This window comes from Callospermophilus lateralis, chromosome 11 (genome assembly GCF_048772815.1).
Source record: "Callospermophilus lateralis isolate mCalLat2 chromosome 11, mCalLat2.hap1, whole genome shotgun sequence".
Taxonomy (NCBI): Eukaryota; Metazoa; Chordata; class Mammalia; order Rodentia; family Sciuridae; genus Callospermophilus; species Callospermophilus lateralis.
Window position 1 is genome coordinate 19,273,123 of NC_135315.1, and position 13,194 is coordinate 19,286,316.

General features: G+C 49.7%; 1 long non-coding RNA gene and 3 other non-coding genes across 4 annotated transcripts; all 4 read right to left on the reverse strand.

The window, feature by feature from the left end:
• Window positions 1–1,644: 1,644 nt before the first annotated feature.
• On the reverse strand, window positions 1,645–1,835 carry LOC143411121 (U2 spliceosomal RNA). The gene has a single exon (XR_013092829.1). It is a non-coding gene; the product is annotated as a U2 spliceosomal RNA (small nuclear RNA).
• Window positions 1,836–4,648: 2,813 nt separating this feature from the next.
• LOC143410280 (uncharacterized) lies at window positions 4,649–6,849 on the reverse strand. The gene is made up of 2 exons (XR_013092715.1): window positions 6,693–6,849; window positions 4,649–4,831 (listed from the first exon to the last, which is right to left on the reverse strand). It is a non-coding gene; the product is annotated as an uncharacterized LOC143410280 (long non-coding RNA).
• On the reverse strand, window positions 5,957–6,147 carry LOC143411100 (U2 spliceosomal RNA). The gene has a single exon (XR_013092814.1). It is a non-coding gene; the product is annotated as a U2 spliceosomal RNA (small nuclear RNA).
• Window positions 6,850–12,602: 5,753 nt separating the features above from the next.
• Window positions 12,603–12,793, reverse strand: LOC143411053 (U2 spliceosomal RNA). Its single transcript, XR_013092778.1, has one exon. It is a non-coding gene; the product is annotated as a U2 spliceosomal RNA (small nuclear RNA).
• Window positions 12,794–13,194: the final 401 nt, after the last annotated feature.

The following is a 13,194-nucleotide window of genomic DNA, read 5'->3' on the forward strand; positions in this document are numbered from 1 at the left end:
TCAGCATACCATGGTTCTGAAATGTTGACTAGTAGTAAGACAAAGGAGGGTTGGTGAAGGATTAACATCTCTATTAAATCTATTGATGTAATTAGTTAGATTGTATCTTTTACAGGCTATAAGTATATCTATATTATTCTTAACTCTTATTTCCAGTAATTAAAGCATAAGGAAATTCAACACAGGTTCAAAGGCCATAGCAGGGACCCTCTTTGCAATTCCTGCCAACAAAGTCAGGAATAGAGCCATCTGTATAGTGTAGACACTGCAATTAAACACCAGAGATCTTTTTGAATAATGCCTTTGCTGAAGGTTAGAATATTATCAACAAAACCTCCAGGGGTCATGGCATCCTTACATAGTTATCTTTTATCAATTCTTGAAGACCAGTCCAAAATATAAATATATCCACTACTTTTAGAAACTATCTTGTACTGACTGGCAAGACATTTACACATTCCATCCATTTAGGAAATGTGCCAAATTTTTCATTAAAAATATATATATATATATATATATATATATATATATGGACACAATATTTTTAGTTTATATATATGTGGTGCTGAGTTTTAAACCCAGTGCCTCATGCATGCAAGGCAGGTGATCTACCACTGAACTACACCCCTAGTCCCAAAATGTGCCAAATTCTATTGCAGAATGATTAGAGCAATAAGGTAGTAGTAGTTTTGTTCTGTTGAAATGACTGGCTTTTTATGAGAAAGTCCATATAGTCCACATATATATGGACTATATGGACTTTCTCATAAAAATCTAGGAAATAGGTCCAATAAATTTCTCCATAGACCCCACTTACCTTGGCTCCATGTCCTCCAATTATGATGGCAGAAGATAACACCTTATATTAACTTCTGGGAAAAAGCAATCATGACCTCTACCCCAAATTATCACTGGATCTGATCCTTTCCACTTTCCTGTTTGTAAATCTTACCACCAAACTAGGACCAAAAAACCTAAGGCAGTAGTGCAACCTTCAGTGTAACGATTTTAAAAATTTAGAATGAACAATGATTAAGGTTATTTTATGGAGTCTTATTTCCCCCGTTTGCTTTTGTAATTGTGGTTTAATAGATAAATTCAATAGGTTTAGCATCTCCAACCTTCTATGCATTAATCACTATAAATAAAAGTTATAAATCAATATAACATGCCGTCACCAGTTATCAATGATGACGACTGGGTCATAACATTGCCCTCTATACAAAAACAAAAACTCCCCGGAGGAACCAAGCAACGCTCACGTAGAGGAGGCTCCCCCGGAGGCCCAAAAACTCCCACTACACTCTTCAGTGGAGACTTAGCCCCTGCTTTGGCCGTGTTTTTTAGCAGGACGGAAACTTTCTGCAGGCCAGCTGAAAACAGACACAAGCAACACTTACGAAGAAGAAATAAACAGCGCGTCCCTCCTAAAAAGCAATGAGCTTGAAGAAACAAACAAAAACAAACTTCACTTACAGAAAAGGAACGGACGGGAGATACGAAGTCCGGGGAAGCAGGGAAAAAAAAAAAAAAAGGCGAGAAATAGACCGTCTCCCTGCCAGCCTCCTCAGCCCAGCCAGCCGATACACCACAAGCACACAAACGAAGGCAGTCTAACCTTTAACTCACAAACTTATCCCCCGAAGGGGGTGCACCGTTCCTGGAAGTACTGCAATACCAGGTCGATGCGTGGAGTGGACGGAGCAAGCTCCTATTCCATCTCCCTGCTCCAAAAATCCATTTAATATATTGTCCTCGGATAGAGGACGTATCAGATATTAAACTGATAAGAACAGATACTACACTTGATCTTAGCCAAAAGGCCGAGAAGCGATGCCGGGCTGAGTACGGTCACCCGTGGCACTCGACGCGCCACACATCTTCAGCTCACGGTGAGAACCGTCACGCTCAATTAAAGACTCACCCTCACGCGAGTGTGACTGTGCATAAGGGATTCAACTTGGAAAGCATAAAAATTTTGTCAGATTATTGCTATTCGGGGGGGAAACTTTCACCTTTTTCTTTGCTCCCATAGCTCCCGAGAGAAAGGGACACTGTAAATTTGCATGCCCCGCCCCACACAAGCCGTGCCGGGCCTTCGGTGCCCGCCCTCTCGCCTTGAAATAGAACACCGCCTCTAAAACAATTGGCTAGAAAGCTCTTCCGGCTTCATTGCCCCGGAACCAGGAGGAAAAGCCTGGACGAGAAAGACGCAAAACAACTCCACGAGGTTTTTCTTCCCAGCATTCTTCTTTGTCTTTAATCTTTCAATATTTTCTTTTTTTTAAGAGATGAAGTCAACCTTCTGGAGGTTGAGGTGTCGGTCTCCAGAATGTAGTCCCCGGAGGAACGCACGCTCTCGCCGCCTCAAGGGGTGGACAGAGTCTTGGCAAAGGGGGCCCTCGGAGGATCTACGCCGTTAGCGGAGCTAAGCCCGCTGCCCCAGGGCAGGAGGGGAGGAGCCTGGAAAGGCAGAGGAAACCGCTGGTTCAGACGCGGGTTCAACGACCGGCGTGGGAGGCCCGAATAGCTGGGGCGGGGTCACCAAGAGGAGACCCGGCGGGAGAGGGCGTGGCGAGCAGGTCGGGCGGGGATTTCTGGGCTCTCCTACTGGGGAGAAAGCCAGGGGCTCTGAGCGTGGGCCGCGGCGCGAGAGGGAGGGACCGTACCACGACTTAATACTTCTGACAGGCCCGACGCGGGGGCGAGTGCAGAGAAGCGGAAAGGCGGGTGAGGAAAGGGGGACTGCGTTCTCCCGGGAAAGAGATAGTGAGCGCTTGGGCCCGGGGTTGTCGCAGTGCAGGGGGTGCGCAGTGGCCAGATTCTGGTTGTATTTTGAAAGTACAGCCGCCGGCATTTGCGGACAAACGGGGAACATATGGGTGTGAAAGAGAAGAGTGGACGGTGACTCCAGCGGTTCTGGCCAGAGCTACTGGAAGGAAGGACACGGTTGTCATATTCTGAGTTGGGCGAGGACCAAGTTTGTCGAGGAGGCTGGAGGTGGAGGCGGAGCGAGGTGCGTGTTGCCCTGTTTGCAGCTCAGTTTAGGAGAGCACAAGCTAGAGATGCGCCTCAGAGAGTCAAGAGGAGGTGGCAGGTAGGCAGCTGGGTGTACCAGGCTGGACTGCAGCCTGGAGCTATTTTGAGAACTGTCAGCAGAGAAGTGAGGACCCTCGGCCAGGGGTTGGGAGGAGCTCCCCAAGGGAGAGGGTGTCCATCCGCCACAAGTAGAAGGGCGGAGCCGAGGCATGAGCCCAAAGTCAAGGACATTAGAAGGACAGGCAGAAGGAAAATCTGGAGAGCAAGGTGTTCTGGAAACCAAGCCCAGAAGGTATTTCAAGAACGAGGGACCGCCCAACCCAGTAGAGAGCTGCTGAAGGATTCCGGTGAGGTGTGTGTGTGGGGGGGATTGGAGATGGACCTTGAGGAGAGCAGTGCACAAGAGACTGACTGGGGCAGGTTCAAAAGAGGGCAAGATCCAAACCCAGGGTCATTCTACAGAATAAGTATCCTGCAGTCTTCAAAGAACGTGCCGGTTGTGAAAGACCGGCACAAAGGCAGAAGGGCACGGAACGAGAACTGGCAACTAAATGCAGCAAGGAATTCCAGACTGGCTCCTGGGCCAGGAAAACAAATCTCTCCAAAGGACGCTTTGGGATAGCTGGAGAAATCTGAACTTGGGAGTGTAGCTTATAGTATGGTGTTCATGTCAAACTTCCAGATGGCCATGTTCCCAGGAAACACACACTTAAGTATCTGGGGGGTGAAGGGACATTGCATGTGCAACCTACAAGTGGTTCAATAAAGAAAAATATATGGGTGTGTGTGCGTGTGTGTGTTTGTTTGGGGGGAGAATATTATTAAAAGGAGAGAGTTATAAAGCAAAATGTGGCCCTGTTGACGGTTGGCAGACCTGGGTAAAGGGTACAGAGAAATTCTCTGTATAACTCTTGTAACTTTTCTGTGTGTGTGTGTGTGTGTGTGTGTGTGTGTGTGTGTGTGTGTTTTGAATGGGAGATTGAACGGGGGCGGGTAGCTTTACCAATGAGCCATATCCCCAGCCCTTTATTGAGACAGGGTTTCACTGAGTTACTTAGAGCCTCACTCGATTGCTGAGAATGACCTGGAACTTGCTGTCCTCCTGCCTCAGCTTCCTGAGCCGCTGGGATTACAGGAATGTGCCACCACACCCCGCCAAGTGTGAAGTTATTTTAAGATTATCTCAATAATGTAGAGAGAGGATGAGAGGAAAGTTGGGAGGGAAAAATATAGACAACTGTTTGTGTTATGGGCCAGGCAATATGGGAATGACCAAACAGACTTCATTTTACCCTGAGACTCATGTCATATAAGAAATGCTTGTCCCATGGGAAAGCCCCGCCCTCTGTACCCATCAACAGTTAGTTTAGCATGTTTGGCAACACAAAATGGCAATTCCTATACAATGTAAAATTTTTCTCTCTTTGGTTTCCATTTTGCTTGGACAGTGTACCCTCTCAGAGAATGACTGTTCAGCCGTTAGTAACCATTCTTTAACTTGTACTCAACTAGGGTGGTTTTGACCCACTTCCCCTTCTCCTTATGATTTTGGATCCCATGACATTTGTTTGTGGTTTTGAATCATAGCAACAGCCACTTATGATTAATATGGTTTGGGACTATAAAAAGTGTACTGAAACCCCAGGAGGGGGTCGAAGGGTGTGGACTTGCAGCCTGGCCCTTGGCCTGCCAGCTGGTGGGTCCGGACTGCCGGCTGGTGAATAAAGATGGTTCCGTCTCCTGTTTTTCCGCGATTTGTTGCAACCTCGCCATAACATTTGGAGGAATTTTCCTGCAAAAAGAGAAATGGGGTGGTAGCTAGAGGGTGAAGTAGGTAGAGTTTATGTTAAGGAGGAAAGAAATAATACAATTTACATCCTGGTGGAAAAAGTCCAATCCAGAGGAGAATATCGATGACGAGGGAGAAGAGAGGAAGCCTCCTGATTGTATCTGCAGGATTTCCTCCTTCGGAAGCAAGGTAGTCAGTCAGCTGAGAGGGGGGCAGGTTGGAGAGGAAAGTAAGAAACAGATGTCTGGAAAAGCGGAAGATGAATGGAGTAGGGAAGAAGAAGATGAGTTAGCTGCTCTGCGCAGCACTAAGAGTGCCTGCCTGTCGGTGAGGGCAAAGTTACCCCTTCGTCAACCTCCAGGGTGCTGGGGATCCAGGGTTATAGTTGTTCTTTGTTGTGGATTGAATGTTGATGCCCTGCCCCCAGCCCCAACACCCATTCCTGTGTAAGGGCCTAAACCCCCCACTGGGGCTGTGTTTGGAGCTGGGGCCTCTAAGAAAGTGATTAAGGATAAAGAGGTCATAAGGGTGGGACTCTTATCCAGTAGGATTCCTGTGTTTATATGACAAAACAGGAAAGGGGCAAGGGAGCTGAGAATATATGCAAAGAAATTAACCCACGTAAATGGAGATGGAGGGACCCTGGGGGCAGGGGCAGGGGAGGCAGAGAAAGAACAGTGAAAGGTGGCAACTAGAAGTGGACAGGGTTTATAGCAGTTGTTAAGGACAAGATCCAGAGTCAGACCACGGGAGTGGTTGGCAAGCAAAGGTGTTGCAGGGCTATATGATAGACAAAAAGAATAGGAAAGAGTGGCTCAGGAGCTAAAAGTCGGCCAGATCAAGGAGCAACAGTAGGCGGGAACAGCGGGATTAGCTGGAGGGGTTGTTGAACTGGGAAAGGGAGGAACACTTGCTCAGGAGCCCAACGACCCGTGACACTTCAGGAAAGAAACGAAAATGGAAGAGACAAAAAAAAGCCCACCACTTACATGCCGCCGCCGCCCCCCCCCCCAAAAGCCCACTCTATCAAGGCCTTTCAAAAGACAAGAAGAGAAAGAAAAAGAGAATAGACAAAAGGAAAGACAAACCTCGATTAAGCTGCTTTTTGAAAAACTTCAAATATAGGTGAGGGGGTGCACCGTTCCTGGAAGTACTGCAATACCAGGTCGATGCGTGGAGTGGACGGAGCAAGCTCCTATTCCAACTCCCTGCTCCAAAAATCCATTTAATATATTGTCCTCGGATAGAGGACGTATCAGATATTAAACTGATAAGAACAGATACTACACTTGATCTTAGCCAAAAGGCCGAGAAGCGATGCCGTGCCAGTTCCCGCTCGCCCTCACCGTCCTCCGCTGGCTCACTTTTAACTCGCGGTGAGCACAACGACGCCTACTCCTACTCTTTTTCCTGGTGTCTCCTTGGGCATCGCATCGGGCCTACTGGACCCTCGTGAAGATTCCCGATTGGCCCCACTTAGATCGAGGAATTTTAGCTGCCCTTGGAGGCTCTGACGTTCAGGGGCGGGGGCGCCCTCCAGTACTTTGCATGTCCCCGCCCCCCACCGGAAAGGCGTGGCTACCGTGGGCCCCCTCCACCTGGCGACCGCTTCCAGGTCTCCAGGCAGCCCAGGACCGGCTCTGCTCCCACTTCCAGACATACCGAGACCAGAGAGGAGCAGCGACTGCTGCTGACTCCGAGTCCAAGTCGGAGCCAGGAGCTCCGGAAAGCCAGAACTTGGTTTTGTAACCCGCACCTACTTCACACTCAACCAGTAACTCTTCAGTGAATGAGATCGTGCCTCCCACACGCTCGGCCAAACCCCGACAAATGGAGCTTGGGATGGCTCCTTCTCAGTACTTACCTGCATCTTCAGGCCATCTGCCCAATGATTCGCGTCCCCGGGTGATTTCATCCCGAGAAGGGGACGTCCCGGCTTCCCTTCACTGGAATGGAACGCTTCCCGCCGCAAATGATTGACCTTTCAGTTTTCTCCTTGTGATTCACTTCCGCAGAGTTTGCTCAGATCCACGTGCACTCAATGCTGGGCCCTGGTCGCGCTGTGTGCAGAGGACGGCTGGATGTCCTTGTGCCTTTGATGAAAGCGCACCGCAGTGTCCTGGTAATCCTGACCACCCTGGCTGCACCTGAACCTTGAATTTCTAGGGGATCCAGAGCGTTGAGGGAGTTCTCAGGCAGCGCCACTCGCCCCAGCCTGGTCCTCAACACCTCAAACTTGGGATTGCTTGCTTTGGGGCAGTCTGGGCCGGGGATGGGGGCAGGTGGAAAACAGTCTAAGGCAATAAATACTTTTTTTTTTTTTTTTTTTTTCGGTACTGGAGATTCAATTCACGACCCTTAGCCACTGAGCCACATACCCACGCCACCCCACCCCGTTTAAAAAAAAAAAAAAATTCTAGTTGTACACAATACCTTTATTTTGTTTATTTATTTTTATGTTGTGGGAGGCCAACCTTACACTCCCCGACTGGGTGCTGAGGCGCTCAGTCACAGAAATGTGGCACCCTTCTTGGGTGCTAGGGTCGGTGTCTTGTCCATGGGTGTGTCTTGCTACAGTCCCATGGGCGAAGCTATGCTCACCTGTTCCTTTGTAATAGAACTCCTTGCCCTGTTAAGGATAGAATCTTCCATGGAAGTGCCTTGTGTGTGTCCCCTTCTCTTACTGTGCCCTTGGGTGTGGCCTACCCAGGTGTCAGTCAACCTGCTGACAGTGGACATCATGAAGATACTCAGACCCCTGAAACCTGACCCCTTGCCTCATTTGAATAGCTTCTCCTCACTAAAAGGGGTCAGCGTGTGCTCTCGTGCTCTCTCTCTCTCTCTCTCTTTCTGTGGACCCTTAAGGTCAGAGGAGCCGTCACAGCGACCCCAAAGAAAAAGGTATTTGTGTCTCTTGTGTGGTTATTTCGTGCAGCCCAGTTAGCCCAGTTTAACTAGAGTGACCCCTGAGCCTTTTAGTCGTGAGAACAGAAACCCGGGCATTATGTGGTGCTGAGGATCGAATCCAGTGAGGGCTCTACTACTGAGCCACAACCCCAACCCCCTCCCCATCCCTTTTTTATTTTTAGACAGGATCTTGCTAAGTTGCTGAGGCTGACTCCCAACTTGCAATTCTCCTGACTCAGCCTCCCGAGTCCCTGAGACTACAGGCGTGCTCCATCACACCCTGCTACGTGGCTTATTTTTAAAATGACATGTCTTTTTCTTCCTTTTCTTCCTCTTCTGCTTAACTCTCTCCTTCCCTAACAGTAGGGAAAACAATGTTAGACCAGGACACAAAGAAAAGACCACTGACTCCAATTAAAATCAAATTAAAGCAAGCATATTATTTCCACCCATGGGGCTGCCTCTCCCAACAAAAACTGAGGGAACAAGACAGCACTGAAGCTTTCTTGCAGCCCAGCTTTATAGCCCAGAAAAAGTTTCACAAAGCGGGTGGGGGCGGGGGGTTACGGATAACAAAACTCTGAGGAGCATAACACAAAGGCTAGTTTACATTTTTGCTGGCCCCGACATCAGAATTTATGAAGGTCATTAGAGCCTCAGAGTGTTGCAGTAATTCACGTGCAGGTCAGCATGGGAAAAGAAAGAAGAAGCAGAGCAAGCGAAGCAGCAGCAGAAAAAAAGTCCTTTATTGTGTACAAGCAATCTTTTTATAGTATTGTGAACAAAGAAGGCAGCCTTCCAACATCAATAAATCAGGTCTTTCAGCTAGTTAAACATAGTACACACAAGTTTTACTTTCTAATCAGAAGTGACCCGCTTCTCATGGCTAATCTACTCTCGGCCTGGAGTATGCTGAGCTCTGCTCTTTGTTTAGAACAGATAAAAAATTTTTTCTCAGCACCCTCCGAGCCCACTTGGCAGAACATCCCGTTTGCAGGCAAGTTCTCCCAAGGACAGCAGACACCTCGTTTTCAAGCATGTCTGTTGTTACCTATCTAAACCTTGAAGGAGCCCCTCGTTTGCGAGCAGGCCCTCCCAAGGACAGCAGACACCTCGTTTTCAAGCATGTCCGCTGTTGCCTTTCTATATCTCGACAGAATATCCTGTTTGCAGACAAACTCCATCAAGGACAGTAATAGTAATGCAGTCACATCTGATTCTCTACACAGAGAGGGTCGTTATCTGGCCAGAGAAGGCCAAGATTTATGAGGCCTCACTAAAGTTTTAGAGAGGGCTGCTATCTGGTCAGAGAGAACCAGGCATGGGTGACTTCAAGGCACAGGCACGGGCAGGCATTCCAAGCAAGTTCAGAATTTGCAGTCATTTATAGTAAAGCCGAAATTAGCCTTCCATGTCTTTGTGGCGGGATGGCTCCCAATTTTAAGAGGGAATCAGACTGGGTCTACCAACAAGACTAAAACATTTGCCCTGTTCCAGGCCAAGCTCACTTCACTGCCCTCACTGCCTCCTGGAACAGTGTCACTGCCCACAATAAAATGAAAACAAACAGGGGCTGAGGTTGTGGCTCAGTGCAGAGCACTTGCCTTGCACATGTGAGGCACTGGGTTCGATCCTCAGCACCACATAAAATAAATAAATAAGGAAGTAAAACAAAGGTAATGTGTCCATGTTCAACTAGAAAATTACAACAACAACAAGCTCCTAATCTGGAAAGTGGAGCGACAACTTTCTCGAGGACACCCGATGGACACCAATTGATTATATCGACAGATAATTTCTGGATCCCAGCCCTTGTATTCCTCTTTAAAAAGTCCAGTGTTCCCCCTGGCAGAGACAGTCATAGCCTCTGGGGATGAGAGTCCCCGTGTTTCTCCTTTGCTAGCTAAATCAATAAAACTTTTTCCTTTTTCTCAAAACTTTGTCCTCCTTATTGAATTGGCAACGGAGACAAGGGCGGAGCTTTCAGTATCACTATGATCCTCTTGGGTCCTGGGCTGACCGCACTGGTTCAGGGCCCAACAGCCAGAGGTGACAGGACTCCTACCCTCTGAGTGTTCACTGTCAAGTAGGGGTCCTGGGGATGGATAATCCTTTGCCAGCCATTTCTGGAGGTGTCAAGCAGTAGAGAAATCTACTAAGGGGCGGGCAGGCCCTCAGAGTATACAGGAGGCCGAGTGATAAGCCTCCCCATCTTTTTTTCCGAGCCAATGGATTTGCCCGGGAAGACACGGCTGAACCACAGAGCTAGGGTCCGGGCGCCACCCCCACCCGACTTGGGGACCCCGGCCACTGCCCCCGTTTCCAACTGAACACACCCACACCATTGTTAATCTCCAGCCACCCCACTCGCCCAGGGCCTGCACTTGGTGCTGGGAGTAGAGATGGGCCAGACGCTGTTCCTGCCCCACTCTGGCGGCCTCCTCGCGTCCAGGACTCCGCGGCGCGACCAGCACGCTGGTTTCATTCAAGAGGTCCTAGCATAGACGTTAACTAGTGAGATCAAAATAAACACACAAGACTCAATTACCTTTTTCTTTGACCAGGTCCGAGCCGGCCCTCCCTCTGGCTCTCGCCTCGAACCACCCGGTGGGGCAACAAGGCTTACTCAGGACCATCAGGAGAGAGAGAGAGCGCGAGCACGCCAGGGAGTGGCCTTTTATTGGGGAACAAGAAATTCAGGGGAAAATCCCATCCAATGAAGGTCGAGGGGGGCAGCATTCCAAGGTCAGGGTCAGTGATTGGTCTCAGGATCAATGGTCAGTCACACCCCCACACGGACAGGCTCTCGCACCTGGAGAGGGTGGGGATTAGCTCCGACACAGTTTGGCCAGAACGCCTCACACCCAATCAGGGAGGTGCCCAATCACTTGCGAGAATGGCTTCCCACACAGGACCCAGACCAGGACACCTCCCCCAGTGGGCTACAACACCAGGATCAGATGAGGAGGGGGACCTGGAGAGGTGAACTTGTTGGAGACCTAGTGGCATACGGGAACAGGAGGCCGGTGGTGGAATCTAGAAGGCCTTCTGGAAGGCCCCCAGGAGCGGTTGAAGACAGGTCCAGATTTGGGGGGGGGGGGGGAGGCACGTTCAGGTGATAGGGAAATCTGGGCAGTGGGGTTTGACAAAAGAGCCTGGGCAAAGATCCAGAGGTGTACAGCACAGGGCGACCAGGGACCGAGGAACCGGTTTTGGACCCCACCGATTGGTCCAGCCCCCTGGGAGGGTACCCATCTGGGTAGAGGCCCCTCCCTGAAACCCTTACTCTGCCTGCACACCTCCCTACTATAGTGCTTCCCCCACATATCCATCCCCTCAGAGACTATTCCTGTCCCAGAGTCAGCACGCTGGTGGGCTTCTCCCCGCAAGTCACGTGCCCACCTCCACCTTGCCCACACCCAACACCACAGCCCCGATCTGGAGCCTTCCTCCTTAGATGGGAGGCAGTTCCCTTTGGGAACCATCTTCCCGAGAAGCCAAGCGCTGTTGGTCTCCAATCAAACCCAATGTTTGTTAGCTGTTCAACCTCGAAGGCAGGATCACAGATAGTCCCTTTTCATCTACAGGGTACCCATGGATGGCAGTTTTTCACCCCCATTTCAGGAGAGAACAACTTGCCGCCTGGAATGAAGAGTCTGACTCCCCGGCTGAGGATATAGCCCAGCGGTGAGGCGCTTGCGTAAAGGAGCAAGGCCTTGGGTCCCATACCCGAGCAGCAAAAGAAGAGGAGCCTGTGTTCTGTTGTTGTTTCCTTTCTCAGTAGGAGGAGCACATAGCAGCTGTTCAAGTAATTTTTTTTTTCTTTTATTTTGAGAGTCTCCCTTAGTTGCATAGGCTCTTGCTAAATTGCTGAGGTTGGCCTCGATTCTTCTACCTCAGCCTCCTGAGTCACTGGGATTACACGTGTGGGTCGCCATGCGTGGTTATCCACTAAATATTTCTTGAAGGACTAAACCCTTCGAATGCTACCTTGCTATTTAGGAGTATGTGTCCCTGCTCTCCCCCTCAACCCCAGGTGTTTCCTCTTAGTAATTGTCCACCCACTGCACCCAGCCCGCCCCTCTGCAGTTTGTCTGCAAACCTCCACTTATCCCTGGAGTTGAATCCAATCTCACCCCACAGTGGGGTGGTCCCTGTACCTATCTATCACCACAGCCCCACTTCAATCTTGACAAAGCAGCCTCACCATCTTGTACAAGAATCAGGAATATAATTTTTCTTTAACGTTGGAAGTAATAAAACTTCTGAGGGCACTGAGTGACATCTTTGTTGTCACTCAGTCACCGCAATCTAGTGTAATTCCCAGATGCGGGCAATACACAAGTGAGTTGAATAGCCCATGACTTTGGCCAGGGTCCAGGGTCCAGGGTCCAGGTGGATCTGCTTGGATTGATCTGTTACTTTACCACCGAGTCACATCCCCAGCCCTTTGCTTTTCATTCTGAGAGGTGCTCACCAAGTTGCTTAGGACCTCGCTTAATTGGTGAGGGGACACACTTCATTAGGAGGGCCCTGTGTAAGAGAATGGCAAACTCAAACCAGGAAACGCTAGGACTGGAAGTAAGTGAGACGAAAAGACCACAATTCCTCCTGAAACCCTTTGGACTGGAGTAAGGGAAAAGAGACACGAGGACTTTAATAATCCTCAAGACTGACGGGAAAAATACCAAACTAGGCACACATGAAAACACCCCAGAGAAGGCAGGAACGCATGCCCTCGCACCCGAGAGCAAGACAACCAAAAGGGAAGAAAAAGAAAAAGAAAAAAGAGAGAAACTGGAAAGAAACACATAGGCAGTCTGACTCGTCGAGTCTAATTTTGAAACCAGACGTTAAGCTCCCCGAGAGGGGGTGCACCGTTCCTGGAAGTACTGCAATACCAGGTCGATGCGTGGAGTGGACGGAGCAAGCTCCTATTCCAACTCCTTGCTCCAAAAATCCATTTAATATATTGTCCTCGGATAGAGGACGTATCAGATATTAAACTGATAAGAACAGATACTACACTTGATCTTAGCCAAAAGGCCGAGAAGCGATACCGTGCCACTCGCCCCTCGCCCTCACCGTGCTCCGCTGGCGCACTTTCAACTCGCGGTGAGCGGCGCCACGCCTACTCCCACTCTCTTTTTCTCTTGTCTCCTTCAGGCTCGCACGGCGGCCCACTGGGCCCGTGTGCAGTTTCACTATTGGCCTCACCTGGAACAAGGAATTTGAACAGTCCTTCGCGGCTCCGGCGTTCCGGGGCTGTGGAGTCCTCCCCTACTTTGCATGCCCCGCCCCTTACCCGGGGAGGCGTGGCTACCCCGCGACTTCCTCTCTGGCGCCCACCCACTGACAAAAACAGAACCCGGGGGGACTGGGACTGAGCGGTTAGAGGGGGCTGAATGCCGGAAGGAGTTGTTGGCTGTGAGCGGGCCCAATTTTCCCCGAGGACACCG